General features: G+C 44.4%; 1 protein-coding gene and 1 long non-coding RNA gene across 4 annotated transcripts in view; one reads left to right on the top strand and one right to left on the bottom strand.

Annotated features, from left to right (window-relative positions):
* Window positions 1-8,865, bottom strand: part of LOC120408456 — a 52,671-nt gene extending 43,806 nt beyond the window's left edge. For both annotated transcript variants that reach the window (XR_005600706.1, XR_005600705.1), the window contains exons 1-2: window positions 8,735-8,865; window positions 6,108-6,267 (exon numbers count right to left, since the gene is read on the bottom strand). This is a non-coding gene — a long non-coding RNA (uncharacterized LOC120408456). The remainder of the gene's footprint in view (window positions 1-6,107; window positions 6,268-8,734) is intronic.
* The window catches only part of PLCXD3 (phosphatidylinositol specific phospholipase C X domain containing 3), a 126,457-nt gene that overhangs the window by 37,093 nt on the left and 63,141 nt on the right, over window positions 1-26,223 (top strand). The gene's annotated exons all lie outside the window — the stretch shown is intronic.

Here is a 26,223-nt window from a genome sequence, read left to right as displayed (position 1 = left end):
TTAAAAATAGAGAAATTTTAATTATTTTCTTTTTTGCTTTCCAGACAAACCTGTAAACAAATCCAGCTATGTCTGAAGGAATTAATGAGGTAAAGCAAAACTGAAGAAATAAGATTTATGCTTAGTTCCATGGCCACTTTCATTTTAGGCAGGCGTTAGCTCCATTACAGCTCTGGCTGAGCACCCCCTTGTGGATGGGCACACTAGGCAACTGTATTGGTCCTCCTTTTAACAATAGATTCAAACACATTATCTCTTTCTGTCCTTCCTCTGGGTTTTTTCCATTCTCTGATCCTCTATGGGTTATGGCTGAAAGCCGCCTCCTGTGTTTGTTACAATAGTTAGGCGTCATTAACAAGTGGCTCCATTGTCCTGCTAGGGCAAGATTAGTCAATTGTTGGTCATTAAGATCTCTCTTCCATTCAAGGACAGACAGTAAGTACCAAACCCCCTCCTTTTAATACAAGAGGGAGGATGTCAATCTGTAGTGAAATACCTCTGTAAGGGTATAACCATACAGAGTTCATAAAATCAAACTGGAATTCATAAGTTCATAGAGTCATAAACTTCATAGTCTATGTCCAGTTCCTGTGAAAGATCTGTCTTCTGAATGTATAAACCTCTTTCTATTGTTCTGGTGGAATGGAAGGACTTCTGGGAGGTTCTAGTTGTGGAAGGAAAGGTGATTTCAGTAGGGACAATCCCCTGGAGAGGTTTAAGTATCAGGACAGAAATCTTGACTGCTGATCTAATTAGGAGCCAGTGCAGATAGCAGAGAGCTGGAGTGATGGGTTGATAACTTTTTCTTTCCCCTTGTGAGATCACTGTGAAATGTACATGGTCTGGATAGTTTCACAACTGTCCACAGCATGAGAGTTTTGTTCATTTCCCTCTGATACTGCTTTGGAAATCTCTTAAATGCTTTTGAAATAAAGCTTTCATTCTGGAGATATGAATGGGCCCCTTACTTGCCTGGGAATGCTTCCCATGGCAAGTAGGCAAATGAAGTTCTCTAGCTGTGGAATACAGGTGCAGAATCACTCTAATTTTGGAACCATTTACACAATGGGCTCGAGTTTAGCTGTGTGCCACAGTACTTTCTTCACATTAAAGTTGATGCATCTCATCCATCCCGGTTTCCCTTCAATTGTTCAGTAAGACAGCCTTGTGTGCCTCCTTAGGGCATTCTCTACTGAATGGAGCCTAATATGGTTTTAAAATATTGATGAATAAAAGGTTAATTTTTAATTTCCCATCAATTTAAACCTGCTAATTAGAATTCAGCATGCTTTTATCCCAGAAACCTTCTGACAGCATGTGACTTAATGTGCATGCACATTGAAATAAATATGATGCCATGGAATCTTATTTTGCCAGAGGCCAACACACTAGATTTATTAAAAGAAAAGGGTTTTGTATAGTTCTAGGCATAATTACACCTCTTTTTAAACTGTCTTCTCTTTTTACATTTTGATTATTTATTCCTTGACTATCTTTCCATAATGCTCCTGCCATTGTACGAAACTGGCCAGGCAGCCAGCAAGATCTGTCTCCTGTGAACTTGTCATTCTTGGCATTACTCCTTTGATATTGTATTTCTTATATTTATCATGAGTGCATTGGAACAATATTATCCTTTGTGATAAAGTTCTGTCCTTGACTCCATGGGTCCTGCGTTTCCTGTCGGATTTTTGCTAGCCTCAGAAGCTCCCTGTGACCCTCCACATAGCCCTTCTCTCTCTCTCTCTACAGGCAAGGGTCACAGCTTACTGAACCATTTTCATAAGCCAACAATGGAGGTGAGGAGAAGCAATCCTCCCTCGCACAGTCTCTCTTGTCTCCCAGTCTCAGTGATTAATCAGGGAGGGGAAGGGGGAACCTGGGCCTGCCCTCTACTCCAGGCTCCAGCTCAGGGACCCTAAAATTAGCAGCTGTGGTAGCTGACTTTTTGGAAATAGGACATGTACAATTCCCTAGGCCACTTCCCCACAGCAGCCCCCACTCAATAGCTCCTTCACCATTACCTCAGGGCCTCCTTCCTTACACTTGATATGGCTTTGTACTGCTTCATTCCTTCAACAGCACAGCTTCCTCTTCTAGCTCCTGACACCCACACCTCACTGACTAACTGGGAGGCTTTTAACTAGTGCCAGCCAGCCCTTGATTGGCTTCAGGTGTCCCAATCAATGTAGCTATCTCCACTGCCTTCTAGAAGGATCTTAATTGGCCCCAGGTGTCTTGATTAACCTGGAGCAACTGCGATTTGGTTACCATGGTACCAGGTATTTGTTTAGCCTGGGGCTAACATATCTGTTCCTCTCTACTTTACTGTAGCCATCTGGCCTTGCCCCATCACACCTTGTGTAACCCACTTTAGTTCAAGCTGACTTATGCTTTTAGCTGTGGAGGTTTCCAGTTCAATAACTGGTGTTCACCAAGATGGTGGCTGTCACACTTGCCTGCTCATTCTTGTTTTTATTATGATGAAGGAAAGAGAAGCTATCCTGTTAAACTGGGTTCAACCCAACTGAAATTCACAAATTCAAGAGTATATGTATGTATTCAGAAATGTGTTCATATATAACACTAAGGGACCAGTTCTGCCCCCTGGTGCAACTTCTGTTGACATAAGTGGGTGCCATTCACTCCTGTTGACATCAGTAACCTCTGTATCAGATGATAGAACTGGACCCAAAACCTGCCTGTCATTTACATTAAGCCCTTTACTCCACTCAGGTAGTGTATCTGCTGTACACCAAAGATGGGCCTTATACTTGTTGGAAAGTAATTTTGATGCAAGTAGGCAAAATATAATGTATGCCCAGTTTAAAGCCTCCTTAATGTCAGGGTGGAGTAAAGGGGCTTGGTGAAGATAAGAATCTGACCCAATGACTTTAAGATGATGGGGAAATCCATTATCCAGTGGCTGGCACAGTGTGTGATTCTGCTGCCTGTTTGAGCTGTTACAGGGCCAGATTTAGTACATTTTCATGTCCAAATCACATTTCCTCTGAAGTGAGCATTGTTAGTTGCTGTTATGTTCAACCAGAAAAAGACAGTGATCGTGGTAATTCACTGAAATATATGTTTTATTATTGGTTATTGTACCAGAGATCAGTTCAGCTTTGTATCTTCAACATCATATTAATACAAAGCTGTTTCATGTGTTTTTTGAGTTACAGCTGTACCAATGTCCAACGATAGAAATCAACTCTGTTGCTTTTGCCTCCCTCCTGTCTTCCCTGTGACTCTGTTACACAAGCTGAAATGATTGGTGAAGTTTGTACAGTTCTGGTGCTTGTCAGACACAGCCAGTCAGAATGCTTCTGAATTCACATTTAATTTATTCATAGCACAGCATGCAGCAGGGTTGATGGCTGCAAGTTAATATGGTGTGCTTTAATGAGAACTGTTTGCCTCCCAGGTTTTGAGGTTTGTGCTAGTTTTGTCAACCTGACCGAAGCGAGAACCATAAGAAATCATAGCTCTACACTGAAATAATTTATTTACTTAGTAAATGCTTTTGCCTGAAGACAAGTCAGTGAAGTAATTAAGTAGTAGCTTTTCCTATTTTGGAACATCAATTTTTTTCTATAATCTCTGCAGTTAACAATATGTCCCTGTCAGAGTTCTAGCTCACAAGTGTTGCTTACTTAAAATTTCCCTGTATTTTTAGATCTGCATTTCTTTCTGTCTTACATATCCATCTTTTCACTGATGCTTGCATTTGGGGTTTTTATGCAGAAAAATGTGGCCATCCTAGAATAGGAAATGAGACTCTCAATCTTCCCTAGAGGTGGCTGAAAAATCCCAAAGAACATTTGGCCTCACTTAATTTTCAAACTCCAGTGGCTATGTTTTCAGTGCAGATAGTTATCAGAGTTGGTGTGGTTGACTAAATTTACTACTCAGGGGGAAAACAAGAAGTCCGTCCAAGCAAAGTCTGGACATTTGTGCATGTGTGCATGTGCACATGCGAGCGCACACACACACGAGAGAGAGAAAATAATAACCTTTTGTATATAGGCACACACTGTTTTCCTAGTAATAACTATTCCCTGCCCCTTGTTTTGTTTTATTTAAAAAAAAAAAGCCAAACAACCAAAAGCCAGTCCACTAACACATGTGTCATCACAACAAAAGCCTCACAAAAATTCAAAGGGAAGAATTTTTCACTCATGTCAAGAGCAGGCTAGAAGGTGAATAAGAACAGAACAGTGCTGGCCTTGGGCTCCAAACAAGAGCCATCTTGCAGATGCAGAACAAGAGGGCTCAGAGGGCTGCTGACTGTGATTTGCTGCTGCTTTGATCACAAGCTGCATGTGCCTCCAGCAGCATATGTGTGAGTTGACTGAGAGGGCATGCCCCGTGCTTGCCATGGTGTGTGAACCAGAGCTCGAGCCTCAGCATTCCTCCTGGTGGTCTTTGGAACACTATGGAGAGAGATTCTTTGCCTCTTATACCAGTAGAAAAGGCTTTCCTCTAATATTTAGGGCTGCATCCAGAGTGTAGTCTGAGATTAATGGGTATGTAGTTGGCAGATGGGAGGGTGATAAACAATAGCAGGTTGCCAGGTTGTATTTCCTAACCCAGTAGGGGTCTGGCAGCTATATTTGTTTCCTGTTGATAAAGAGTTAATGGGACACCTTAATTAAAAGACTTCTCCCGATTCAGGAAATATTAGAGGTGTAAGAAGTTTGCGTTTTTTATTAACCTCCAGCTGTGCAAGAAAAAAATTAAAACACTTAAAAGGCCCAATCCAGAGACAATGGGAGTCTTTCCATTCATTTCAATGGAGTTTGGATCAGGCCCAAATTGCATGCAGGTTTTTTTTTTTTTTAAATATATTCACTATTGAATTCAAAAGCAATTGCGGGGTGGGGGTGGGGGGGTGGCGGCAGGAGGTGCTCAGGAATTCTTGACTCATCATTTCCTGACTCACCTTTTCTAATTGCAGATATTATTGTTAGTTATTTTGTATGACAGTAGCACCTACCTATCATACTGTGCTAGGCACTGTACAAATAACATCTACTCGTTCATAAGCTGAATTTTTTTTAGTAAAAAAGGGAAGCATCAGAGAAGGGGGTCGGTTTATGAAAAGATATAGAGAGGGGGAGAGGTGGGACACAGCCCCTCCCTCCAACAGGGGGAGCAAGGAGAGGCAGCGCAGCCAGCAGAGCCAGAAGGGAAGAGGCAGGGCCAGAGACTCTCTGCTTCTGGCCACACTGCTCCTCTGGCCAGAGACATCCTCCCCTGGCCCACCCCAGGTAAGGTGGGAAGGGAGGGATAGGGAGAGTGTGGGGGGTCCCGGGCTATGGGTGGGGTGAGGAGGGATTACACAGGGAGGGGTCAGGTGGGGAGGTCCCGGGTTAGGGGTGGGGTCATGGAGAGTGGTCACAGGGGTTACTTCCCTGACCCCCAGCTTCTGCGCTTCCCCCCCCCCCCCAAAAAAAAAAAAATTCCCCACCAGTTGCTGTCCCGGCCCATCAGGGTAAACTGCTGGGAGGCCGGGACATTTTGTTTACTTAGGTTTACCTCTGTGCCTGCGGACGCTCGAGGTAAACAAACTGTCTCAGCCCACCAGCGGTTTATCCTGATGGGCTGGGAGCCAAAGTTTGCTGACCCCTGAATTATAGGGTCGGCTTATGAATGGGTCATAAATATTTGCCATTTTTGCTTATCCATCTTGGTGGGCGGGGGGTCGGCTTATAAACGAACCAGGTTATGATCGAGTATATATGGCACTTATCAAATGACACTCCCTGTTCTAAAGAGTTCACCATTTAAATCAGTAGGACAGACAAAGGGTTGGAGAAAAGAAATGTATTATAATTTATTCTCTCCATTAGATAGATGAGGAGCAGAAGTGCAGAGAGATTTAGTGACTTTCCCAAGATCACACAAGATGTTTGTAGCAGAGATGGGAATCTAAGGCACTGGATTGGGACACAGGAGATTTAACTACAAGCTTGCCTTTCCTCTCCCATATAGGGGAAAAAATAGGGCAACATTCTGTATAACAGGTTTTGATTTTTCTACCAAGCAAGCTGTGTGGCAGCAGAATGGAACCAACAATTCCAAAGACATCTGTAGAAATACCTTACCTGTTTGCTCCTAGGTTTCCATACTCCTGGCCAAACATCTCCTCACACGGCTTGGCTGCATAATGATGACCCACAAGATGTAATTTCAACTCCCAGAATGAAACCAATTCCACATCTTTCTGGTTGAATTAAAAGTTCGGTTCTTAGTACGTGATTAACACTGAAAAGGACACATACAAAATGATGCAGAGTGAGGTTTGTTTTTTAAACTGTTCATACAGTAGTTGCTACCCTCTTCACTGAAATGTAGCCACCTGTGAGGTGGAATGTGGCAGCTGTTTGTCATTATACAGCAATTCTTCCCAAGAGATAACAGCAAGCAGTGAGTTGTAATAACAGTATTATATCCACTTGAAAATGACAGTTGTATTTATTATGTATTTTTTCACAAGCTTTAAGAACTACAGGAAGCTTCTGCTTTTCAACTCAGGTAGTCCTTATCCTGGACCTGAGTTTCTCCTATGCTGTTGACCCATTGGGCAGTCCAGTTTGTCAACTGATTATGGTTGCCTGTTAGTTGTGATATTTCTTCACAGGTGATGCCAGGATATATTCCAGGAAATATGCCAGGAAGGCCAGTTTTTTCTTGGCCTTCCTTGCCTTCTCCTTCTTCATTCATGCACCCAAATCAATGCTTAGCATGTCGCCCATCTTCCGTATGGCATATATGTCCGAACCACCTGAACTTGCTTTCTTTGATATTTGCTAACATATCCTGCTATGTCAGCTCCCTTACTCTTGCATTTGTTGTTATGCCATGAAATGTGTAATGTCTTCCTCAGCCATCTGTGACGGGCAGCCTCCAACCTTTTTTTTTTTTTTTTTAAAGCCACTATAATTAGCCAAATCTCTGCTCCATATAGTAGCGTGCTTGTTACAGTCACATGACATAATCTGCTCTTTTAATTTGGTGTGGAGATCTGTTTGACCAGATGCTGTTCATCCTTCCAGAAGGTTTTTTTTGCTAATCTTGTATGAATATCCTTTATTGCAGCCACCTTCAAATGTCATCATGTAGTTCAGATAGCAGAACTTTTTCTACCTTTTTTATTTCTTTTCCACATGCAAAGGTGTATCTGTTCTCTAATTTCCTACCTTTATAATGTAGAGAAATCCAACATTTACTTTCAATCCAATTTTTGCTGTTTCTAGTTCTACCTCAGATGTAAGGGCAATCATTCTATTCCACGTCCTACTTAGTAAAAGTCAAGGTCATGTAACTCATCTCCACTAACCATTTTACACTGTCCACAATGCCTGTGTTGTCCACTTCATCAACCAGCCTATTGATAATGCAAAGAGGATCGGTACAACGCACACCCTTGTCTAACAGCAGTCATAGTATCAAACACTCACCTAGGCCTGTATCTGATCTTCCATCATATAAACTCTCTATTATGTTGATCAGCTTGTCTGGTATCCTATAGCTCCTGGCAATATTCCATAGGGTGTCTCAGTGGACACTATTGAACACTTTCTTAAAGTCAACATTTATTAAGATTGGTCAAACAGTGAATGGGTTCACAAAATGATCTGCCTGGATGGAATTCAGCCTGTTCTTCTTGTAAGGTTTCGTCCACTGCCGCCTTTATTCTATTCGGCATAACAGTAGCAGATACTTTGCTCAGGATTGGTAGCAGTACAATACCTCTCCAGTTCATGCACTGAGTAAGGTTACCCTCTTTGGCAATGCCGTGATGATAGTCTTTCCAGTCTTGTGGCACTTAAACTTTCTTTATCAGTTAGCTGCTCAATCAGAATTAACCCACCCCGGACTTTTAGTTGAGTATTGTCAACCCCGGAAGCTTTCCCCTATTTGAGACTTTTGATAACTCTCTAATTTCATCAGGAGTTTTTGGTTCCTCTTTTTTCTAAATTAGCATTGGCATTTCTCTCAGACCTGTGCATGATCATCAGTTCTGGACAGTTTAATATGGAATGGAAATGTTTTGTCCATCATCTGGCTGCTTGTTCATGTGTTTTCAATATCTGTCCATGTGGCAGTCTAGTTATTTGTGAGAGAGCTTTCACTATTCTGTACAGCTGCTTGATGTCACCCCTCTGTGCGCCTGCTTCTGCAGCCTTCTGAACCCAGGCATTTCTGTCTTGCCTGCCTCTCCATTTCTTTGTCTCTTTTGCTATATCTTGCATCTGCCTCTGAGTTCTGTCAGTGTCTTGCACTATTCCTTTTTTTTTCCCTTCAGAATTTTCAGCTTGTCAGTTGCTGTCCATGTTCCAGATACAATCCATGCATCTTTCTTCCAACCTCTTCGGAGGCCCCTACCTCCTCTGATGTATTGACTACTGTCTTCTTCCAGTTTCACCATCTGTCTTCAGACTTTCATCAGCCTTGCCCTATACAACACTGAAATAGTGGCTAAGTGCAGTCTGATCTGCACGTCTTTGTCCTTGAACTTCTCTATTGCTATAACACTTTTTGTCCATTTTTGTAATCTTTTTGAGTTTGTTATAATGGGGCCACACTACAAGATAATGATCAGAGCCAACATCTGCTTCTCTGCTGACTGACTTCTCCGCCCCCCTGTGAAGATGCACATCTCTTAGATATACACATGTGATATATCTGGTTGATCATCACATTGTCCGGTAATCTTATATGATTTTACCCTCTTATGCTGGAAGAGACTGCCTCCTGTCTTTAGAGTGTTTTTACCGCAGATTCAACAGCTGTTTGCCGCTATCAGTTAGGATGCTCTCCACTGCTGTGCTCATGTTTCCTTCCCAGCCAGAGTTGTTGCTAGTTTGTGCACTGAAGTCATCTATCATCAACCTGATGTCATAGTTGGGCACATCATCAAATACTTGCTGCACTTGACCAGCTGCGACCAGCTGCATTTGCCGGTGCATATACTTGGATTATTATATTCTTTGCAGAAAGGAGCAGTGGAGATGAATCCCCCCAAGCGGCCTAGAGTGCCTGCATCTCATGAGCCAATCAGAGAGAGGCTGCAGGGAGCAGCCATTCCAGGCCCATATAAGAGGAGCTGCAGTGCAGCTCAGAGGGCAGTTGCTGCTTGGAGCTGGAGGAGTGTGGATGGAGTTCCTGGCTGATTGATTGATTGAAGAAGCTACAAGACCATGGACAGAGCTGTTTCTGGCAAGGACTGAGGGAGCAGAGAAGGAGTTCTTGGCTGGCTGCTGGGACTTAGCAACTGTAAGCCTTGAGGTAAGAGTGAAGAAGGTGAAGTGGCCCAGGGAAGTGTAGTAGCATCGTGAATAGTCAAAGGGATGCAGCGAGTGACTACTATTTGTAGAGTCCCTGGGTTGGGACCTGGAGTAGTGGGCAGGCATGTGTCCCCCCCCCAACCAGCCACTGGGGAAGTGACTTAAGCCCTGGACCAGGCCCAGGAGAGGGGATTGAAGACCCCCCCCCCAAGAGGGTCAGTGACATTGGATTATATTGGACTTTGATACATCCTACCTTCCCCCAGATGAGAACTGAACTGTTTTTAGTGGTCTGGCTGGAGAGCTGTGATCAGAAAGACCTAGAGGGGGCAAAGAGTCTGCAGGGAGGAAGTCCTGGGGGCATGGCCCCATACCGGGGTTGGGGGGATTATTAAACTGATTGTGAGCTGAGCCCGTGGAGGGCTACAAAGACTGTTTACCCCAGATGGGGTTTAACTTGTATTTTGCACAGACTGTGTGTAAGTTGGCCAGAGGACTGAGTCACTGAAGACCCACCACAAACTACAGGAGTGAGTGAGTCCAGGGGACGCTTGCAAGAGGTTGCTGTGAAAATTTAATTTGCTCCCTTGTGCATTATGATACAGTCTTTAATTACATGATCACATATTATTTTTCTCTCTCAATATCCCTTCCTTATTCAGTGCACAAAAAGGACAATGCTTAAGAAATATGGCAGTTCTTCAGTATTTCTTTTTATCTTCCATTCAATGTGTGGCCATATGCCATACAAACCTACGCTGAATAAGGAATTAATTTCCTAAGGCTTTTCTGTGGTGCTCATCACTATGGTATCTGAGCTTTACCAACCACATCTTTGCACTCTTCTCCTCCCCCCCCTCCCCCCAATGTTACACAAACTGCTTGTCTTCACTTTTAAGACGCTTCATGGTTTAGCCTCGCTCTCCTTATCTCTAATGTGCTCTTGAGCCATTGATCTCTGCCTCCTTTCCATCAACAATGGCTGCCTCTATTATATATAATTCAGTTTTTCCCACAAGTACTGTCACCCTTTCTCTCATGCTGCTCTCTTTTTGTGTGAAAGGAGCATCTTCAAATCAGCAAAGCCACAACATTCTCTTTCTTCAAATTTGCCTATGCCATGAAGCAGAGCCACACAACTCAACAATGGTTAAGCAGCTGATGAGCACGGTTTGTTTGTTGTACTGTTTGTAATTGTCTTACTGTTCTCTTGGGGTTCCCTCATCATTTTGAAAGTCTTAATCTGTTGAACATTAACCTCTCAGCTGTTGGTTCATGAGTGGCTGGGAGAAGCATTCATGTAACTCAGTTGGGTGTGTCCCTGCCTGTGGATGTCTTTGTAAATGCAGTACCTGCCAGCGATTTGTAGCTTGCCAGCAGCATCACAGTATGAGAGCGAGCCCAGGTTGGTGGGGGAGAGGTCTCAACGGTCCCACAGTCCAGGTTGCACCCTGTCACAAAAGTATGGGCTTTTCATTACATGTCTGTACAGTGCTTAGCATCCTGCCCATTTGACTGGGACTTCTTGGCACTATCACAATAGAAAAAATAACAAACCTTAACACATGCATTTATGTATAATATATTTATTTATTTAAATAATGACAGCCCTATAAAGTTTTTACAGATAGGGAACTGAGGCACAGAGAAATTTAGGACAATATTTTCAAAAAGTCTCCACTAATTTTGGGTGCGCAATTAGAGACTTTCTGGGCCTGAATTTTCAGATTAGGTTTGGGGTGTGATTTTTTTTTTTAATGTAGTACTGGACAGACATTACTTAATGGTGTCAATATTCTTGAGAGGTAGGTAAATTTGTGATATTTATTCCCATTCTATAGATATGGAAACTGAGAAGAAAGGCAAAGTGACCTGGTCAAGGACACACAGCTAATTCTTGGCAGGGCTGGGATTAGGACACAGGACTTGGTGACTCCTAGCCATATGCTCCTTCTTCTAGACTACATCGCCTTATTTCCAGAGCTGCTGAGCATCCTCAGCACCTTTTTACTTCATTTGCAGTTGTTCAGCACTTCTAAAATTCATGCTCAGGTGACTCAAATTGAACACCCCCAGAAACTAGGAATGCAGAAATAGTGGCCACCTGTGAAAATTTCAGTTGAAGTAACTACCAACCATAACTTGTGGTTAAAGTACAAGACTAAGACTCTGAAATCTTGGGTTCAGTTCCTGGCTTATCGACACATTTCCTCTCTGACCTTGGGCAAGTCACTTAGCCTCTTTGTACCTGAGTTTCCCATCTGTGTAATGGTGATAATACTTCCCTTCTCCATCTGGATGTATTCATTAATGTCTGAGGTACTCATATACTTCAATGATAGTGGTGATAGAAGTGCAGATCAACATAAGGAGATGGAGCATCCAGTATATTGCAGATCTTGAAGGCAGCATGTGTTTCTAACTGAGGACTATTACACAGCTTACATTTCATAAAGACTTCCTAATCATTATATTTATCTTCTAGTGCTAAGGATTCAAATCCACCCACACCGAGAACCATGAAATCTTATCTATCTAAATATCATTTTGTAGTCGCAGGAGCAAAGTCATAAGAACATTTGTTTCCTTTGGCTCATTTTCAAACAGGGAGACATCACTTTATCAAACTGCCTTTATTAGTACTTTAATTCAGCAAACAGAGATTGCTAAGTAAGATTCACTTTCTAGCCAAAATGTCAATCAAAACTACATGCACCATAGACTACTGTACAAGTTAACATTTTAACATCCCTATTGTAGTAATTATTCCGAGCATTATTCTTTGACGCACAGAAAGGGGAGGACATTACATTGAGGCCTCTAGACTCTAATTTTCTCCCTCCAGCACTGTACTCTGCAGTTGTCTCCTTTCCAGAGGGGAGCTACCTTTATTGGGGATTGCACTGCCACAGTAGAGGGAAGCTTCAAAACAGCCTTTGCTTATGTGAACAGATGATTGGAATGAGCTGATAAATGGCTGGAACAGATGATTTGACAGAGTGATGATTTGATAGGAAACCAAAGTTCACATATTGGCCAAGCTGTTCTGTGGTGGGTGTAGGTGTTATGGCTATTTTGTTCACTCTTCTTCCTCTGCCTGCACTAAGGGGCAGATTCTGCCCCTGCCACCTCTAGAGGCTCCCTTGGCCAGAGAACCAGTGCTGTTTTGCTGCACAAGGGCAGGCAGGCCCCCAGGGCACCACGCAATGGCTACTCCCTCCCTCACTACGACGTACAACTTCCACAGCAACATGCCAGTGGGAGTGCGGGGAAACAGGTGGGAATGAATTTCAGGATGGGCAGGAACAAGTGATCTGCTGCTGCATAGATCCTCTTATTCCCACTTGCTCTCATGAGGATTCATAAGGAGCTGCAGTGTCTACTGTAGTCACTGGGCTGTAGTAGCTTCAACAGAGGGGGAGAGAAGTTTGAAGGATTCTACTTCCCTACTTGCCAGTGCATCTGCTGGGGGTTAGGTGCAGAAGATATGTCCTGTGTGCTTAAGTTATGGCCAACCAATTCAAGGATGGGATATTGAAAACTCATGGAGCTGCTATGGAGGGGCTTCCATAAATTCCTGTGAAGCGGAAGATGGGCTTCTCTCTCTTTTTTTTTTTTTTTAGGGCTTTGGGGCCTTCTTACCCTGTTACCCTCATGGCAGAAATGGGAGCATAAAGCCCTAAGGGGAACTGCAGGGTTTCACCCATTATTTATTACTATGAATGTGCGCTTATTAAATTGGCCTAAGTTGAGTGGTGTGAATATCTCACTCAATCTAATCATTCTTGGAGTGCACCATTTACTCCCTTGTGCATGTGCAAGAGATGGTAGTAAAAAATGATCAATGCCAGTGCCTCAGGATTTGGTTCTCCTTAGTTTATTGTATGTGCAGGCACCCAATAAGATTATTGCAATATATTACTATATCGGAGTGCCTCTGAGAGATCCTTTTGTGAGACACTGTTTCAGTGTATGTTTTACTAAGGAAACTGTCTCTCTCTGATTTGGGATAGAGTGAACTAGTTCAAATAAGACAAGAACCAACCTGAATCTTTGCTTTGGGAAGGGGCTGGAATTTTTATATACATATTTGGACAGCTCATTTGGCAGTATTTGAAATACACTGAGGACAGCACTGTATTTTTGTGTGTTTAGACCAGAGGTGGGCAAACTATGGGGCCCACGGGACTGTCCTGCTCAGCCCCCAAGCTGCTGGCCCGGGAGGCTCGCCCCTGGCTCCCTCCCCTGCTGTCCCCTTTCTCCTGCAGCCTCAGCTCGCTCGCTTTGCTGCCAGCGCAGTGCTCTGGGTGGTGGGGCTGTGAGCTCCTGGGGCAGCGCAGCTGCAGAGTGAGGCCTGACTCGATGCTCTGAGTTGCATGGTGGTGACATGGCCCGGCTCCAGCCGGGTGGTGCGGCTGTAGTGCCGCCAGCCACCAGTGCTCCAGGCAGCGCGGTAAGGGGGCACGAAGCAGCGGGGGATGGATAGAGGGCAGGGGAGTTCGGGGTGGTGGTCAGGGGGCATAGGTGTGGATAGGGGTTGGGAGGGGGGGAACAGAGGGTTGAATGGGGGCAGGGGTCCTGGGGGGACAGTCAGGAAGGAGGGGGTTTGGATGGGGCAGCAGGGGGCAGTCAGGGGACAGGGACAAGGGGTGATAGGATGGAGCAGGGGCCCCGGGGGGAGAGTCAGGAATGAGAGGAGGGGTTGGATGGGGCGGCGGGGGTCTAGGGGTGGTCAGGGGATAGGGAGCAGGGGAGTGTGGATGGGGCAAGGATCCCGGGGGGCAGGGGAGGCTGTCAGGGAACAAGGGGGTTGGATGGGGCAGGAGTCTGGGGGGGGGCAGATAGGAGGTGGGGGCTGGGCCATGACCCCTTCCCCTAACCGGCCCTCCATACAGTTTACGAAACCCAGTGCGGCCCTCAGGCCAAGAAGCTTGCCCACCTCTCGTTTAGACTGAGAGCTTTCAAAATTCAGTAGTCTCTATTCACAGGGTTTCATGCACCTCCAAAGTTTCACTTTCGGCTTGGTTTCAGACGAATGCAAAATCTTAAAGAGAGACTACTCAGTCAAATCCATTGAGTTTCACCTGGTTCTGTGACAAAACAATGCAAATTTGTCTTTTGCCTGATTCACTCCAAACCCAGAAGTCAACCCAGAGATGTCCTCATTTGGACTCAGAAGCACATGAAAGAGTGTCAGATCTCAGCAAATCTTTCCGTGAACATGGTCTGAGTTTTGTTGAGGGTGCAGCACAACATGAAACCAGTTGACTTTTGCTTATTGTTTAGCTTTATTGGGAACATTTCCCAGAGTTGCAGTTCTAATACTCATATAAACATCTCAGTATATGGAAGCTTATCTGACCCAATGTTTAAAAATGGGTGCAAGCCTCACAATTCATATCCATCTCTGAACTTCGCTAGAGTCTGAGGTTTTCGTTTAGTTGGGATTCTTACTTTTATGGGAACTGACTACAGTAGTTCTAGGCTGAGAGGAAGTTTGGCCAGTGAGTAGTGCATTGGAGTGGACCTGAGACTAGGGTTTACTCCCAACTCTGCCACTTGTCTACTGGGTGACTTTGGGCAGATCACTTCACCTCTCTATGCTGCCATTTTTTCCCTGTTTGTAAAGCGCTTTGAGATCTACAGATGAAAAGTGCTATGGAAGAGCTAGCCGGTAGTAGTGCTGAAATTCACGGTACAGGCAGAGCAATGTGGATAATGCACATGTGCTCACTCAAGAGGCTCTGTAGTACACTTTTAAAAAATAAAATCTATTTATGGTGATTTTATACACAAAAATGGCCATTTTGCTGCCATCTTCAGCTCATCCAGCTGTCATTTTGCCAGCGTCTGCATATTGTGTTATACCTCATGCACAAGAGGAATCCTGTGCTTCAGTGCTTTTCCTAGGCTTGTTCCTATGATGCTGGCTTCTGCCTTTAATAGGATCCTTCTGCGATTCTGCAGACTAGCCCTGAACCTCTGCACTGTGAGCAATCCCATTGCCCAAATGGAATTCCCTTGTAGGGAGGCAGAGAGGCATCGCTTTGGCAATTGGAGGCTATGGGTGATGAGCTAAATTTCTCTGAACCATGGGTAGGGGCTGCAGCAAAGCGAATAGCTGTTGAGGGAACATGGGAAATCTGAGAGGATGTGGCAACTCCAAAGACCCCAACACCTATTACACAGCAGAAAAGCTGCACAGCTGTAACTAACAAGCACTGATTATATTTTCACATTGTGATGTATTTTTTATTACTATTGGCATTAAACTGAAGGTTATTTAATAACCCATTAACATTGCTGTATAGTTGTCAGTTTGGCCCAGAATGAAGCATTGCCACATACACTGCGAGAGGGATCCATTGTAGGATTTTGATCTAGGAGGTTGAGCTGTGCTAATCTGACTAGAATATGGAGCCTTACTGGCAGTGGGGATGTTTGAACATTTTAAGAAGACAAGATCAAAAATAATTCTGTGGTAAGACAGTTCTTGCCTTTAGAACCAGCTAACCTGTAATCTTTTGTTTATATTTCATTGCTGTTGCTATTAACAAACAGGAACATGTGTTTTACCATAAAGAATATTTTGAAAACTCACAGCATATTAATAAAAAAATAAAATACAGTGGAAGACACTAATTCTGCATCTCAGTTGGCAATCAGCTATTATGGACATTGAGTTAGTGCCATACTTTAATTAGCTATAATTCATATTTTATAATCATGGTTTAGAAAATTTGTGATGCGCTTGTTTTGACGCAGACTTGCATCTTTATGTGTGCGTTTGTATGGTACAAAAGTCGTTCCTCCAACAGAAGCTCTCCACTTTCTTCCTGTCTCCACTTTATAAGCAGAAAGAATGCAGTATCCATTTACGTCTGTTTGCACTGAATACCAGCTTTAAAGAAGAAAACATTAAGGCAAAAACGTACATTATTCCTTACACATAATGATCATTTCAATGGGAGTTAGGCACCTAGCCTGCTTTGGTGGTTTAGAAAATCCTATTAGGTACCTATTTGCATTTTTATGTGTCGGTTACATCTTCAGGCTCCTAAGTATCTTTGAAAATATGGCCTTTGGGAAACTGTCTTATTGAAGTCCATGAGATTTAGGCTCTGAAGTGCTTAAGTCATTTTTGAATGCTCCTAAGTCACTTAAGTCCCGATTCACAAAGGTACTTAGATGCCTAATTTCTCTTTTATGTACCTTTGTCTCAGTGTTGGGCACCAACGTTCTCAAAAGTGATGCTCTGCTGCTGCCTAAGTTCCTGCTGGTCACCATTTGCAAAGCCCCCTAAATTCTGATGCCACGCCTTAGCTAACGAATTGCTCGGAGCCCTAGCTCAAGTTGAAGTCCTGATGGCCTAGAAGTGGGATTCTCAAACCAGGTGGTAGAATGCCGGTCTCACCAGCGGGTCCAGGTTGTGTGGGCGTGCCTAGGGCCCAACACCTATTTCACTCTACATCATAAGGGCTCGATGGAGGAGGGGGGGTGAAGGGAGGTAGCATAACACCTGCACACAAGACAGCTGGGGAAGGAGGGGGCGGGGGGAGATGGCAGCCAGTATGAGCAGGTGGGGAATTTTTCAAAACTTTTTTTTGGGTGGGGGGAGAGAGTGTGGATGAGTCTCACCTGGCCTATGAGAGACTTGGGTTCAACTCCCTGCTTCAGGCTTTGCAGAGTAGAAATTTGAATCTCTCATCCCAGGTGAGTGCCCTGGGACACTGTGGAGTGTCTCTGCCTCTGGTTTTTTTTATTAATGGGATGGGAAAACTGGGCATTTGCTACCTTAGTGGCTGACCTCACTTAGGCTTTTAACTCCAGGAAGGGGTTCACAGCTGAGGATCCTGAGTGGAGAAAGGCACCAGGTCAGCCACTTTGGTGCCTAAGTTCCCTGCTCCACAGCCCCTCCTCTTTCCTCTGTATTTCACTCCTGTCTAGTTTAGGCAGCTTCCCACTCATCATGCAGGCCTCTAAGGATCCCTATCTTAGGTGCCCCGCTGTCCCCAGGCATTGCTGGAGGAGCCTGGGCGCCTAGCCTAAGGTTGAGGGTTACGCTAGGCTGCAGGATGCCTAGGGGTGAAGCATTGCAATGGTGAATGGAGCAATACCAAAGTACTGCTGTGGATCTGGACCCTCGATGCTTTTGAAAATTTTACCCAATGTGCCTTAAACCAAATGTTCATTTGCATACCACTTAATAAACATTCAGAAAATTTCTCTAATAGCCAGGGGAGCAAATTCTGATCTCACTTACACTAGTAAGTCTGGAGGAGGGTGACTCCATGGAGCTACTCTGTATTTAAACCAACGTGAGATCAAAAGTTGACACTGTAGTTTAACTCTTTAAGTGTACTCACTAGATAGTAGAGAAACTTGTTTGCAAAACAAACCCTAACTTAAAATAGATTCACCACTGAAATTCTCAGAAACAGGCATCAGCTATCTTGCTGCTGTGTAAATATTCACAGCTGTGATGCTTAATCCATACAGCTTTTTTAGTATGTTGAGGAAATAGTTACTGCAGATATAACTGATACTGCAAATCCTTACTCACACAAGCAATCCCATTGATTTCCCCATAATTTGTTCGGCAAGCTCATTTTCATTAACCAGGCTTATTAGGGTCAGAAGGATCTTGCCAATGCTTCCCTCTCAAACTCACTTTTGTAAAACCAGAGGAAATCTGAGAGAGTCTCAAAGTCGCTTTAACACACTATGGGATTGCTGTATGATTTGACTGCTGCTGTGCTTATTACAACATTTACAGTTTTAGATCCTATTTTACTAAGCTTTATTCCCGGCAACTCTGTAAAAGAGACCAGTGTTAAATACAGATGTTAACCATACAATAAGCACAAGAGCTATGCAGGAAGCTCTCATTCTCGAAGCCAGTGAGACTACTTTCACAAGAATACTGTAGTTGGATGAGTAAAGGTTTTCAGAGTGAGGCCCTTCATGCAAAGGCAAGACCAGAGGCCTAGTTCCACTCCTGTCTATGCACAGAACATAATGGAATGTCTAAGGCCTGGTCTACAGTGGGGGGGGGAGGGGAGGTCGAACTAAGGTACGCGACTTCAGCTACGTGAATAGCGTAGCTGAAGTCGAACTACCTTAGTTCGACTGACTTACCCGTCCTGACGCCGCGGGATCAAAGTCCGCGGCTCCCCCGTCGACTCCACCACCGCCGTTCGCGGTGGTGGAGTTCCGGAGTCGACGGGAGCGCATCCGGAGTTCGAACTATCGCGTCTAGATTAGACGCGATAGTTCGAACTCCGAGAAGTCGAACGCCACCCATCAACCCGGCAGGTAAGTATGGACCTACCCTAAGAGTTATTCTAGCAGTGAAAAATCTTTGCAGAGAAAGCTAAACTTGACAATACAGCTTAGTATCTGGACGTGTTAGATTTTAGAAGTCTACAAATAATGTGATTGGCTTCTACAGTGCAAATGTTTATGGGCAGACCAACAAGGGCTTTATTTTTCACAAAACCTAAAGTTACTCAAAATGAAGCAAATCCCTGATTTACTGTACACTACCTGGAAGAAAGGCAAACAGGAAAAAAAATAACTATGACAGACATTCTCCAGTCTGTCTATATTTAAAATGCTCAGCACAGTCAGAGGGCATAGGTAGCCCCAGAGTCCAAGAGGTTCCCCAAGGCTAATGGAAGAATTGTCTTCTGTAATGCTGAACTCAACCTCTGTCAGTCTAGTGTGGCTTTTTTGTTTACTTGGGTGGGTTTTTGTGGATTTTGAGCACCCCTGACATGTTCAGCTGCAGTGTGAACCAAGCATGTGTGAAACAGCTGAAGAAGAACAGCAGAGAGCAGAACTGAGCTAACTGGAAGTGAGCTCACTGTCTGGAAAGGCAAAGGTCATCCATCATTTTGGTTTGGGAGGGTTAGGACTGCAAGGGTGCTGGGAACAGCAGAAGCAGCAGGCTGCAGCTTACAGCACAATCTGATGTTAATAAAGATAACTTAATTGTTAAGTACAAGGTCATAGTAAAGAACACAGAACAACAGAAAACAACCAAGCACAGCAAACTTGCAACAGGCAAGGGGCAAAACAACAGACTGGGTGTGCAGATCCCTGCCAGTGACTGTGAACCTGACCCCTGCTAACCCTGCCTTGCCTTGGAGAGCTGATGGGAAAGCCCAAGCTCTGTTTTGGCTGTGTGCTCTCTGCTGATCTGCTATTGTGATCTAGTGATCTAAAAGGAAAGGAAAAAACACGAAAAGAATAAACAAACAATAAAAAAAATTTGTTTCAGCAAAAGCAATCCTACCAAAAAAAGATCCCCCAAGTTGCAGTTGAAATTATATTTGCAGAGACTTGTGTTGGTTTCCAAGCCCAGGCAGCATCATATCACAGCCCTGACATACTCCTGCTGAGACGAGTTGTGTGTGTAGTGTAGAGAAGAGAGAAACCTGTGGATTATTTTTATTTTGTTTGTAAGTGAAAGTGTGCTTTGAAAAGTGTTTAAAATATATTTACTAGTTTATATGTTAACAGTGGACATAGGACTTAAGGAGCTAAAATTGATGTGGTGGGAGCTTAAGGATAGGCATCAAATTACATGTATATAGATGCTGGGGGTGCATCAGCACCCCCTGACTTGAAGTGGTTTCCATCATATACAGGGTTTACAGTTCGGTTCCAATGGCTCTCAGCACCTCCACCCCCCTTCCCCTCCACACACACACTGTACAAATTGTTCTAGCACCCCTGGAAATGTATATTTCTGACTATGCAAATGATATGTTGATGTAATTTTAGCAGGAAGCAACTGAGGTAATGCTGAGGTTCATGGTAAGCCATGAACATGCCCAGTGTGAACTACATGTTTTCAGAAACCTGAGCAAACTCAGTCAGCTGAGTGCTAAGATTAATTGAATGGAATGCTCTTTGTACTTGACTGCTTATTACACATTATTGACCAGCTCTTCAGCTAGTGTACATTGGCAAAAGTCAGTCCTTTTACATTTTGTGAATCTTTTCTTGTACTCCTGTTTTTCAAAATGGAATTATGATTGTTTTCCTTGTATTCCTTGGGGCACAGAGAATGTACACCAAGCGATGCAACTCACTGCTTGACTTATTTTACAGTCAGGAGCGGCGCCAGGGCTTCTGGCACCCTAGGCAGAATTCAGGGGGCGGCATTTTGAGCACTCCCCACGGGGCACGTGGGACATTCATTGAGCTGATCAATTGCCTGCTGCTGTTTTCCGCGGCACGTCGGCAGAAGGTCCTTCTGTGGTGCGACGGGAGCGGGAGCGGAACCAGAAGCTCCCGTGCGCCCCAGGGGGAGCGCACAAAATGCCACCTCCTGAATCCTGGCTCCCTAGGCGACTGCCTAGGGTTGCCTAATGGAAGCGCCGGCCCTGTTTACAATCCTACCTATTATTTCTCTGTCACTCGCTTTCTCAACATATTACTATTTTACAAGGTGGTTTTTATTTTAATGGGCTAGTTGAAATAGCATCAAAGCTACTCTTATGTTCACAGAATATTGTTTGAGAAATGTCTCATGAGATCTTTTGTAGTTTGATGCATTTTTTTCTTCCATTCTTTGTCAAATCCTGGGCCTTCAGGCTCAAAAGTAATTGGATATTTATATGGCTATCAAAAATATCCAGAGTTATAATTAATGATGATGAAAAGTTTGGAAGGGATATTAAACCTCATGCTTCAGGGCTTAAGCCAATCTCTAACTATTAGAGATCTGGATGAGACCTAATATAGAGGCAGATTATCCCTCATTTGTCTGCTGTTCCTGCACCTTCCTCTGAAACATCTGATTCCAGCCATTGTCAGAGACTGGACACTGGGCTAGATGGTCTTCAAGTCTGATCCAATTTGATAATTCCTGTGCTCTGTTGTCATGATTTCTCCATGTCCAGAGGCTGAAATAAAAGCAGAGAGGAGTTCATTCACTCCTTCCTGGCTTGGCTAAGCAGTGCTCCCCATGTCTTCCCCCTTTCAATGTGCAGTGAGCGTTCCCCTATCTGTTTCAATCTATTTTCACCACTACCCACACCTCAATTATGGACAATTAAGTAGCACAAGTCACCTATCACTTGTTCCCATTGAGTAGTCATCAAATGGTTTGGTTTGTTTTTTGTTTGTACTCAAGATTTCCTTTTCATATTGTATGCATTACTCCGCTGCTGTCCTTCACATATCCATGGCACGCCACTTGCAATAGACCTTTTGCCCATTGTCTTCTAGTCCTGGTAAAAGCAGGTTGCAGATGAGTACTTTGTGGCAAAGATCCTGTCATATGATGTTCCATGGTTGCCTTAACCCAGGGTAGTCAGTTTTTTTAGGCAAGGTCTACATGTCTTGGTCAAGGTATAATCAAGGTCCAGATTCCAGAGAAAATAATAAAGATAAGTAAATAAAAAAAATTGGGGGGGTCTGTTCAAAAGCAACTGCTCTTCAGGATTTGGCCAGCAGTCTGCCTATTGACTTACCCTTGTCTTAATCCTCTTCCTTCTGCAACATACATATAGGGTCCCGGTTTTACAATTTCTACCCCTGTACATACTGTTAGGAAGGACAATTTACAGTGACTAATGAGGTCACATGAGATTCGGAACATTAAAATGTTGTGCAAGAGATGTTGCTGATGAAATGTCATATAGCAGGAGAACATGGTACCATTTTATGACATCTGATTTACTGTGCCAAGTAAAGAACATCGGAGGATGACATCCTCTGATGGGTTAGGAAATCTCTGTATAGCACCTGATGATGCCATGCCAATCTTGAAACATGACTTGTCAAATCTTTGAATGAGCTTGTTAGCCTTATTCTACAGGCACAGCTAAAAAATCAAATACTGATGATCCTCTTTGCCTTTCCATGGGGGAGCTGAATGCAGGCCTCCTGGAAAGGGTTCCTGATCTGCAGTGCTTTCAAACCGGGTGGCTGTGTAAACAGTAGGTGCATACTGTAAGGCCCAGCAGCACTAGATGCTCTGATCTCGGGCACTAGACAGCAGAATGTCAGTGGTATGCTTTCAGCCATCCATCAGTCTCAGCTTGATGGCAGTAATCCAGATCAATGAGAAATCCCTTTAAGCTTATTTACAGCAGCTTAGAGTGAATACAGAAGGCCTGGTTCTCTGCTGCCTTGCATCTGGTGTAGCTATTTACTAAACTAATTGTAAAACATTAACAAATCAGCGTCCTCGCATGAGTGTGAGTTTTTTACTCCCACTTTGCAAAGGTGTAAATGATGCCACAAAGTGCAAGAGAGTGGGGAATCAGGCATGAAGTATCTAGGATTACTTCTTTACTCTTTTCCTAAGGCACTTAATTTCTAGGTATAGAGAAAGCAGAATTATTTTCCATGTACATGTCAGGGTCTGATTTAATCCATTCCCACTCATTCACATGGAGCCCAAATGTTGCAGTGACCTTCCTTCTAACTGAGATGACCCTGGCTGGAGAGTATAGTATGGCAGCTACTGGCTGTGCACCCAGCTCTGAAGGCAGCGCCACCACCAGCAGTAGCACAGATGTGAGGGTGGCATGGTCTGGGGGGTGGGGGTCATCACTTTTTGCAGGGGGCAGGGCTGGCTTTAAGGATGGGCGATGTGAGCAACCACCCAGGGTGCTGTCACAGCCAGCCCTAGGCCCCTTTAGCCCCTAAAGAGGGGCAAGAGTGGGGATGTCCCGGCCAAAGGCTTCTACCTTGTGCCAGGCTTCAGCTGCTAGTCCCAGCTGTGCTGGGGAGGGATAAGACTTCCTTCTTCCCAGCACCGGCTGCTCCTAGGGCCAGTCAGACCCACCTCCAGGAACCTCCCCTGGCTGCAGGAAGCTCCATGGCTGCTATCTAGAGGTCCAGCTCTGAAGGCAGCACCGCTGCCAGCAGCAGTGCAGAAGTAAGGGAAGCAATATCGCATCTCCCCCTACAGCAGTGCTTCTCAAAGTCGGGCCGCTGCTTGCTCAGGGAAAGCCCCTGGTGGGCCGGGCCGGTTTGTTTACCTGCCGCGTCCGCAGGTTCGGCCGATCGTGGCTCCCACTGTCCACGGTTTGCCACTCCAGGCCAATGGGGGCTGTGGGAAGGGATGTGCTGGCCGCCCTTCCTGCAGCCCTCGTTGGCCTGAAGCGGCCACTGGGAGCCACGATCAGCCGAACCTGCGGACGCGACAGGTAAACAAACCATCCCGGACCACCAGGGGCTTTCCCTGAACAAGCGATGGACCGGCTTTGAGAAGCACTGCCCTACACCATCTTTGTGACCATCCCCTCAAACCTCCTTTAGAATCGGGACCCCCACAGTTACAACACCATGATATTTCAGATTTAAATATCTGAAATCATGGAATGTAAACATTTTTAAATCCTATGATAGTGAAATTTACCAAAATGGATGTGAATTGGTAGGACTCTATCTATAACATGTTCCCTACTTGATCTCCCGATTTCCTTTCACAAGGATCAAGTGAACTACTTGGATTTGCCCTTACTGGCTCAGTGACTGAGAAAATGCACATAGAAATCTAGCGTATGTCTCTTCCTAGTAATAGAGAACTCTCAGTGGCATCTCTAGGCCAACCTATCCCCAGGCACTGATACACCAGTGGTCAGACTCAGTACGCACATTAAGGTGCTGCAGGAATCCTTATTCTGTGCATCGAAGGCTTCCTTGCAGAAGTTTGAAGCTTATACAAACAATCTAAAAATCTTACCTTTAAAAATCTCCTGGAGATGAATTTCAGACTGCAGTGGCTTTCTTACAGCGACATAAATGGTATCTTTTCACTGCAGTTGGGGTGTGTGATGTCAGCACATGCAGACATACCCAAGATAGTGTTAACCTAGCAAGCTCATGTAATAATAGCGGTGAAGGACCCACCCAAGTAATCACTCAGGGTCCCTAGTGGGCTTGCACCTTTAGGAAGCCCGTTCTGTTGGGGCTTCACTGCTATCAGTACAGGAGCTAACTAGGTTAAAGCTGTCTTGGATACGTCAACACATGCTACAATCACCTGCCTCAATTGCAGTGTGAAGATACACTAAGAGTCATGGAAAATCCACTTTTAATGGATCAAATCTCTCTTTGACTGGCTTTTCATACAACCTTATTTAATCCATCCATACAACCTAGATAAAAAAGATGGTAGGCAATCTAACGGATAAAAATGTGAAAACTTAACAGCTTCTGCTTGGGTTCATTATTGGCCAGTTGTCATCCTGAACTCTGCAACCCTCATCTTTTTTACAAGGGATTTGAACTAGCTTCAAAAAAAAATAAAATAAAACTACTATCCATATTAAGTGGGTGTGTAAATCTCAGATTTAATTTAAGCCCACCAGAACACCAAGCATAATTTTCAGAGGTTCTAGAGCACCTGCAGCTGCTCCACTGAAAGTCAATTAGAGAACATGTGGTTCTACCAAAAATGTGAATACATTTAATCTAGCTTTATTTAAAAAAATAATTTCATTTATCTATTTGAAATTGTGCATTGTGCTTAAAAAAAAATACCATAGAGGTCAGTTTATAAGAGTATTTGCCATATTCCTTTTATTCAGAATGTAAAATATGTTAGTTTAAAGTTACTGTGGCAATCAAATATCCAGCTCGTCTAAGTGCCCACTGTACTGTAGTCCACAGCATAATATTGGTACTGTATTGTACTATGGAGCAATGTGAGTTATATCCTTAAGGTCATTTAAAGATTTAATAGAATATGTTACAGTGGTAGAAAAGGAAAGAGGCCTAATTCAATAAAGTCCATAGTGAAGCTAAAAATATACATCCAAGAGAGCCCTGGATTAGAAAAGGACTGTACTGTCTGTAATAGAGGTAAAATGGGATGCATAATCCATGGATGCAAAATGTCCCTTTGCAACAATAGATCCAGTAATTGGCAAGAAAGGAAGTTTTGTGAGGAAACCATATAATCAGAAGCAATGTATTTTCAGGGAAATTTCTCTCCATAGTACAAACATTAGTAAGGACTGTTGCTATTCATGAAAGGAAATCAAACAAATAGCAGCTCAGGGCTAAGGGAGTGTCTTTGATTTGATATTTTTAAGAGTACAAAGGCTAAGTCATCCTGGGTGATATCATAAATAAGGTTTAATGTGTGTCTGTGTGAAGAAGGGAGGATAGTAACAAATCAATAGAGGCTTTAAGAAGAAAATTCTATCACATGACATACTGCCCTTCGAGGCTGTCTTGTCAGGGGGTAGTATCAGGGTTCTGAACAAGAATTATGATAGGAAGGCACTAGGATTGGGGAGATGCCATTTCTTATGCTTAGCAGAACAAAGCCATTTTGGGTCGTCATAGCTTAATGCAGGGGTCTCAAACAGGCGGCCCACAGGGCTTTTTCCTGTGGCCCACCAAGCGGCCCGCGCCCACCCCACCCCCAACCTACCTCCAGGTGAGGGGTGGGCAAACTACACCCACGGGATTGCCCTTCTCAAACCCTGTGCTGCTTCCTGAAGCGGCTGGCATCACACCCCTTCTGCACCCCAATCCCCTGCCCTGAGCCCCCTGCCTGAACCCGAACCCCCTGCTGCACCCCAACCCCCGCCCTGAGCCCCCTGCTGCACCCCACACCCCTGCAGCACCCTGAGCCCCTTGCCTGCACCCCAACCCCCTGCTGCACCTCAGCTCCTGCCCTGAGCCCCCGCCACACCCCTCATGCACCCTCTGGGGGCAGGGAGGGGGCGGAGTTGGGGTGGGGAGTTCAGGAAAGGGGTTGGAATGGGGACAGGGAAGGGGTTGGAAGAGGCGGGGCCTCATGGAAGGGCTGGGGACAGCGAGGGAGGGGTATCAGTGATGCGGCCCTTGGGCCAATGAACTAGCCCTCATGAGGCCCTCGTGGTCACTTGAGTTTGAGACCCCTGGCTTAATGCTACCCTCGAAGGTATAAGCTCAAAACTCAAGCACTGCT

Source organism: Mauremys reevesii, linkage group 6 (assembly GCF_016161935.1).
Source record: "Mauremys reevesii isolate NIE-2019 linkage group 6, ASM1616193v1, whole genome shotgun sequence".
Taxonomy (NCBI): Eukaryota; Metazoa; Chordata; order Testudines; family Geoemydidae; genus Mauremys; species Mauremys reevesii.
The sequence above is the reverse complement of the archived record's forward strand: the minus strand, read 5'-3'. Positions and strand labels throughout refer to the sequence as shown.